This window comes from Vigna angularis, chromosome 7, assembly GCF_016808095.1.
Source record: "Vigna angularis cultivar LongXiaoDou No.4 chromosome 7, ASM1680809v1, whole genome shotgun sequence".
Lineage (NCBI taxonomy): Eukaryota > Viridiplantae > Streptophyta > Magnoliopsida > Fabales > Fabaceae > Vigna > Vigna angularis.
In genome coordinates, this window is record NC_068976.1 from 16,761,804 (window position 1) to 16,769,992 (window position 8,189).

The window sequence follows — 8,189 nt, forward strand, 5'->3', positions numbered from 1 at the left end:
TTTATGATGTGGTAAGATGATTTTTGAATTTTTGGTTGATCCTTTAATCATAAATAAATGAATTGCACTGTTTACTGCGTAGCATCATGTTAATATGTATTTGGAATTCAAGGAATTGAATTCTGCGTTAGTGAATTCTATAAGATTCACGTAACTAAACCCCATAAGAATTCACGTATTGAATTCTCTGTCAGAAGAGATTAAAAAGTTTTTTTTAGGAATATAATAAAAAGTAGGGTTTTGGAGATTCTTTAATTAAGGGTCCAACCTCATTCTCTTCGAGGGGTCATGCTCTCATTTGCACATTCAGTCTTCCTTTTCCCTTGAACGCATTGGCCAGAAGCTCGAAGCTTCTTCCCTTTCTTTTTCCCCTTTTCTCGCGGGCACAGTTAGCGAGGGTGCTGTGATGGAGGTGGGTGGCCAGCGACGGTACTGCGTTGGCGGCGAGGTCGCGGCAAGGGTGTCCTGAACGGTGGTGTATCCACGAGCGTTTAAAACTCCAACTTGTTTCTCTCTCTTTCTCGCGAGCAACCAACCTGGAGGGATTATTGATGGCGCTGCGATGTGGGCGAAAGCAGCGGCAACATCGAGTTTTGGGTTCATTTTCGTTCTCTGTTTTTGGGGTTTCCTTCTGGGATTTGTTTGTTTCTCCTCTACAGGATTGGTGGTGGGACTTGGAGTTTTGTTTTGGGTGTGAGATTGGGTTCCGTTTTTGAGAATTTTAGATCTCCTGTTTGGGGATTAGGATTCCGAGTTGTGATTTGGGGCTTTCTTCTACCTCTGTTCGTAGCAATTTGTGGTCCTTTGTTGATTCTTCTTAGTGAGTTTAATTCGCGCCTTGAGGTTCTGGTTCTGGAAGTTTTGGATTATCCCGTGGTGGTTCTGGGTTTCCGTTGGTGGTGGTTGCACGAGCGGCGGCAATGGAGGCGCTGGTCGGTGCGGCATGGATGTTACGGTGGTTGGCCGAGGAATCTTTCATGGGCTTGACTTGATCTGGGCTGGGTTAATTGGACCGTAAAATCCTTTGAGGAACAGATTTGGAATTTATTATTATAAATTCCAAAAATAATAATAAGAATTTTTTAATTGGGCTGTAGGCCCAGAGTCTGGCACGGAGGACTGTGATTGGTTCAGTTTGAACCTACTTGAACTGCAAACCCAGAGTGTCTAGTTGGGGTTGGGTGCATGGTATGAGAAGTTTTCTGTTTCATTGATAAAAGATATTCATTTTAGAGAAATGAAAAAACAGTTAGTTAGTGTGGGTGTGAGAGAGTGGAAGGGTCATGGTCCACCCAGAATTTGGGAGAGGAAGATGGTGCTGAATATAGAGGGGACCCAACGGCCACCTGGTCAGGATGAAAGAGGCGGATTCAGAGTACGTAGCAGTGGTGTTGACGTTGGTTTGGGAATCACAAGTTCACAACAAACTTTGTTTTTTCCTTTTCCGTTAAAGAGAAAAGAGTCATTAAGTATTAATTTTTATTTATTTTTTATTATCTCATTTCCTCACTCTAATTATATTTTAATTTAATTTCTTAATTATCACACTTGCAGGATATAATTTGAATCATGTTGTCCGTAGGCTACATTTCTTGTGTTCCACTTGGAAGTAAGTTTTTTTTTTTGTATATATATTTTTACTTTTATTATTATTATTCGTGTTTAATTAATTTTTTATTTATTTAAAACATTTGTTGTTTTTTTTTCATTATTAGCTGTACATTAGGTTCTGGGATCTTTGTTTTTTTATGCATAAATGTTTTTTCTTAAATATTTTTTATTATTTTCCATCCTGTCATCTATGTTTTTTTAAATCCTTGAATTCTACCTTGTGTATAAGAAGAAAGATAAAAAAAATAATTGAAAACGACTACTCTAAATCTCCTCGAAATGTTTTTTCTTTTTATAGAACTTACTATTATAATTAGTGAGGGTTTATGAAGAAAAAGGTTGTTGGGTATTTTAAAGAAAATATAAGATTGGTGGAGAGAAAGGATCTGGAAAGTCCTTCAAGCATGTATAAATTGAAAATTTAATTGTATCTTGAATATTAAGACTAATAAGGAATCTTGTACGAAGACTTTGGTATATATTATAAATAAAATATGTGTTAATATTTATGAATAATGTAATTCGTTACATATTATCTACTCATTTGGATAGTTACATTTTTCTATGTTTCTATTATGGTTACTTAAATAAAAAATGAATAACAAATCCCGAGGTTTATTGAAATAAACTTACGTTAAAGAGGTATCTTATTCAAAAGACTAAGTAAGGGTACTCAAAATGAGTAAAATAATTTATTCTTAGTTTTGTATTACTTTTGTTTTTTATTCTATTCTGTAGAAATAATATTTGTAAATTATTTTTCTTTAAAGATGTCTCTTTTTTGTTTTTTACACACAGCAGCATTTTCATCCCGTCATCCTTCCTCCTCTGGTAAGTTTTTTATTATTGTTTTATTTAAATAAAAATATATAATAAATGATGAAATTTATGCAGAAAAAATTTGTTTGAAGCGATCTTCAATTCAAAAGACTAGAGCAGTTCAAGTTCGGAGTGAGTGAAATAATTTATATTTAATTTTGTTTTATTGTTGTTATCTTTTGATATTATGTAAAATTTCATAGACTAGTACAATCATTTTATCGTATTTGAGATTATTAATTTGTCAGTTAATCTTTATTGTGGATTTGTGATCAGGTAATCTTATAAGCGAGGGAAACGAATTAATTTTTCAGGTACACTTTAATCACCTTCATTTGTTTGGATACTTCCTATCATTTTTTCTCATACCAAAAAAAAAATTATTGCTGCATAAGAGTTTTTACCTTAAAAATTTATCCATACATTGGTCTTTGTCCATGTTCGATTGACTTTTTGTTATGTGAATTTTTTTTTCTTTACCCACCCATGTGACCAAATCATGTAGACTGGTGTGATTATACAACTCACTGTGATTACTTACCATCATATCCTGTTTTAGGATTGTTGGTGTCTAAGATCACCTTCATATATCCTCTTTGTTATTTCTTCTTTGGTGTTAGTATGATCCACCGTTGTTATATAATAGTAAAACTTCATGATCTTAGAAAACTAATACTCTCTCCACAAAATAAAATATAGTATTTATCACTAGAACTTGCACAGATTAGAATTAATATCTAACAACTTTTAATGCAGCGATTCAACTGGAAATCTCATGACCAACATCAGAAGTTGTGGAATTTCTTAGGAACTAAAATTCCTGAGATTGCTAAATCAGGGTTTTCATCCGTGTGGTTGCCAGACTCATTTTCACCAGAAGGTTACGTACTTTAAAAGTTGACAATGATGTTTTTATTATTTTTTTCAAATATTTTAAAAATTAATTTTCTTATAACTTTTTCTCTAAATCTTAGAAGATGACACTCACTCACTTAGATATTTTTGAATATGTTTCTTGTGTATTTTCATATCACTCTGACCTTACACTAACATTAGATCTTTATCTACAACCCATAATACTTTCAATTATTACAAATAATTCATTATAATGATTATAAAACATAAAAAAAAGTAACTTCCTAACCCTTTCTTTCCTTTTGCAATAAACACTACCACTTTTAATTAATAATTATTTGATAACTCCTGATTTAAGTTTATTACTACAAACAGGTTACACCCCTCAAAACCTTTATTCTTTAAATACTAGATATGGTTCAGAGGATGAGTTAAGAACTTTGCTTCATAAGATGAAGCAATATGAAGTTAGATCAATGGCGGATATTGTTATTAATCATCGCTGTGGTACGACAAAAGGACATAGAGGAATGTACAATAGATTCGATGTCATCCCTTTAGCATGGGATGAACATGCTGTTACATCATCTTCGGGAGGATTGGTAAGATGAGTAACCTTTATTCTATAACATTCTTTTTGTTAGATCTTAATTCATACTTGGTTCGTATTATTATATTCTTGACTTGTTTATTTCAGGAAAATCCAAACACTGGCAACAAACTTTTTCTTGGATTTCCTATCATTAATCACACAAAAGAATTTGTAAGAAAGGACATACTTAACTGACTTCGCAGGTTATGGTTTTGAAGATTTTCGATTTGATTTTGTGAGAGGGTAAGATATTATGTGACATTAATTAGTGTATTGCATTGTCTGTTTATTTTTTTCTTAATCATGTTATATATCTTTGGTCTGTATTGTTTATATAGGTTTTCAGCAAAATATGTGAAAGAATATATTGAGGGAGCAAACCCTTTGTTTTCTATTGGAGAGTATTGCGATGACTGTAACTATCAACATTCTTATTTGGACTATAATCAAGGTATTCCTGCTTAATCTTAAGTAAATAATTTTTATTTAGTTTTGAATTTTCTAAACACTATTATCAATATTTGCAGACAGTCATAGACAAGATATAATTAATTGGATAGATGGCACGGGACAGCTTTCAACTGCCTTTGATTTTACTACCAAAGGAATTCTTCAGGTATATTGTACTTAGTTGGTACTGAATAAGTTAATTTTTGCAAGAAGATCAATTGACAAGCAAAAATCAACTTATTCAGTATCAACTAAATACAATATACCTGAAGAATTTCTTTGGTAGTAAAATCAAAGGCAGTTGAAAGCTGTCCCGTGCCATCTATCCAATTAATTATATCTTGTCTATGACTGTCTGCAAATATTGATAGTAGTGTTTAGAAAATTCAAAACTAACTAAAAATTATTTACTTAAGATTAAGCAGGAGTACCTTGATTATAGTCCAAATAAGAATGTTGATAGTTACAGTCATCCCAATACTCTCCAACAGAAAACAAAGGGTTTGCTCACTCAATATATTCTTTCACATATTTTGCTGAAAACCTATATAAACAATACAGACCAAAGGTATATATAACATGATTAAGAAAAAAATAAACAGACAATGCAATACACTAATTAATGTCACATAATATCTTACCCTCTCACAAAATCAAATCGAAAATCTTTAAAACCAACATCATGACGTAACCAGCGAAGCCAGTTAAGTATGTCCTTTCTTACAAATTCTTTTGTGTGATCAATGTTAGGAAATCCAGAAAAAAGTTTGTTGCCAGTGTTTGGATTTCCCTGAAATAAACAAGTCAAGAATATAATAATACGAACCAAGTATGAATTAAGATCTAACAAAAAGAATGTTATAGAATAAAGGTTACTCATCTTATCAATCCTCCCGAAGATGATGTAACAGCATGTTCATCCCATGCTAAAGGGATGTCATCGAATCTATTGTACATTCCTCCATGTCCTTTTGTCGTATCACAACGATGATTAATAACAATATCCGCCATTGATCTAACTTCATATTGCTTCATCTTATGAAGCAAAGTTCTTAACTCATCCTCTGAACCATATCTAGTATTTAAAGAATAAAAGTTTTGAGGAGTGTAACCTGTTTGTAGTAATAAACTTAAATAGCTTTCAACTGCCTTTGATTTTACTACCAAAGGAATTATTCAGGTATATTGTACTTAGTTGGTACTGAATAAGTTTATTTTTGCATGCCAATTGATCTTCTTGTTTTAATTTGTATGAAGCGGTTAAATGAGAGTTTTGGCAGCTTCGTGATGCTCAAGGAAAGCCACCAGGTGTGATGGGGTGGTGGGCATCAAGATCTGTTACGTTTCTTGATAACCATGACACAGGCTCAAGCTAGGTACAATTAATTGGCATTAAGCCATGTACTCTCACTACATGATCATGTTCTATTACATTTTGTAACTTGTGTTCTTCACTCTCTGCAGAATCATTGGCCATCCCCGAAAGACCATATTATGGAGGTATTTTATTTTTGGCATTAGTATCTTAGAAGTAGGGTCATTATGTTAAATAGTTTGACAATCTATTTCTATATTTGTTTTCTGTTTGTTACTACACCTTGACATTCCTAAAGTTATTTATCTGTATCTTCTGTCAAAAAGTAAAATTTAGTAAAATTTCAAGCATGTTCATCTTCATATTAAGTAATATACTAACATTTAAATTCTTTTGTTTTATGCAGGGATATGCATATATATTGACCCATCCAGGAATACCAACGGTAATTTTTGACCATTTGTATGGGGAGAACGCACATCTGCAATCAATCGTGAAATTGGTATATAAGATACGCTTTTCTTTCTCTTTTTGTGAAATTGAAACTGCATATTAACATTCGCAAACAATTTGGGATTAAGAGTACATTTGCTATCAGAATTATAGAGGCCAAACATGACCTCTATTCTGCCGTGATAGATGAGAAACTCTCTATGAAGATTGGAGAGAAGCTCTCTATGAAGATTGGAGAGGGTTCGTGGTGTCCTGGAGAGGATGGACAATTTCAACATCTGGCCACAACTATGCTGTGTGGCATAAGGTTTGTTTTTCATCCTCTAGAATTGTGTCTCAATCATGTGCATTTTGCTTTTTATAATTTATGTTTAGTGATAACAGAAAACCTCAGTTTTAGTGTTTATTTTCAGTGATACAAAATCTCTTTTTGTGACTGCAGGCTAATCATTGAGAGATCGCATGATACATCCTCAGCCGTTTATAGAAAATCTAGGCAACTTATCTTTATATTTGTAAGACATTAATCAAATCAGGGTTTTCAATAGCCTTTCTTTTATTGTGGATTTATATTTTGTACTTTTTTTTAAGTTTATTTCAAGGAGCTGCTCCTGTAGCTCAGGGACAGAAGAAATCTTAGATCCCAAGTTATCTTGTGATGCAGAGGAACCGAGACGAATGGCTTTGGAAATTGATTAGTCATAGTCTTGCATTGCCCTTTAGTTTTGATTTTTGAACTGAATCACTAAATTAAAATGTTATAAAGAAAAAATATTAAATATGCATATAGATCTTTTAATTGGCAAACACAATAAGTCTAATTGTCATAAATATACTGCTTAGACTTGCTGTCGAAAATTTTAAAAAGCATTTTGATGGTGAATAGTTGAAAAGGTTTTTCAGAGTGACAATGGTAGTGAATACCAAAGCTAAGATCTCAACAAGAGGTATTCGAAAGTACATAAATCTGAAATTTTAAAACAAAAGAAGCATAAAATCCTATTCTTTAATGTTCTGGACAGTTAACAATTGAAGCAAGATTTCATCTAATAAAAAATCAATGAAAAGAATTTGAGTAAAACAAAAGTCTAAACTAAAACTATGCTAAACATTACTTCACATAACTCAAATAAATGGACTATGAATGAATAGTGAAAGAGAAATGCAATTTCAGAATTGAAAAACATGCAACAGGAATTAGAAGTTAAAGAAAAGAAGAATTACAAACTAAAATGAAGATCAATTTAACAAGAGACTAAAGTAAAAGGACAAATTAAATAAATATGGAAAGTCTTTTCTTCCAACTCAGGTATCATGCAAAATAATAATAATACATATATATATATATATATATATATATATATATATATATATATATATATATATATATATATATATATATATATATATATATATATATATATATATATATATATATATATATATATATATATATATATATATATATATATATATATAAATAAATTGGCGTCAAAGAATGGAATTAGTATAGTAAAACAGTTTTAGCTCAAAAATCCAATATCTACGTTCAATAATGTTGTTATTATTTCTAATAGCCTTTCTTTTATTGTGGATTTATATTGTGTATTTTTCTTTTTTAATTTATTTCAAGGAGCTGTTTCTGTTGCTCCCAAGTTAGTTCAAGGATATATATTAGATAAATTATATTTTTTTAGGACAAGTAGAGATTTGGCCGAGTTTGGCATTGATTAGTTATAGTCTTGCATTGCACTTTTTATCCTTGTAGTTTTTTATTTTTGAACTGCATCACTAAATTAAAATGTTATAAAGAAAAAATATTAAATATGCATATAGATTTGATGAATTGAAGGTATAAAACACTTGTAATTTAATTTACCTTATTTTATATCATCATAATTACATGTTTTATCCACTTATAAAATCGATCAAAACTAATCGTTTCAATTTAAAAATTTAGGGTGAAGCTAACGTTATTTTGGTTCGTCAAACGGACTGGGTTACCTCGGTCAAGCTCTATCATTTGGTCAAATATATAATTTAAACATATTAATAAATAAAAAAATTTAATAGATTAAAAAATCATAGTAAATA

At 31.2% G+C, this 8,189-nt stretch overlaps 1 long non-coding RNA gene across 8 annotated transcripts; it reads left to right on the forward strand.

Moving 5' to 3' along the window:
* The first annotated feature begins 228 nt into the window (after nt 1-228).
* Nucleotides 229-6,817, forward strand: LOC108338580 (uncharacterized). Of its 8 annotated transcripts, XR_008250535.1 has the most exons (12): nt 229-1,469; nt 1,555-1,609; nt 2,410-2,442; nt 2,506-2,562; nt 2,707-2,744; nt 3,187-3,310; nt 3,661-5,507; nt 5,585-5,703; nt 5,792-5,827; nt 6,049-6,144; nt 6,241-6,402; nt 6,538-6,817. It is a non-coding gene; the product is annotated as an uncharacterized LOC108338580 (long non-coding RNA). The 8 variants fall into 8 exon arrangements; XR_008250529.1 differs by having other exon boundaries at nt 3,661-5,703; XR_008250530.1 differs by having other exon boundaries at nt 2,413-2,442; nt 3,661-5,703.
* The last annotated feature ends 1,372 nt before the right edge of the window (nt 6,818-8,189 follow it).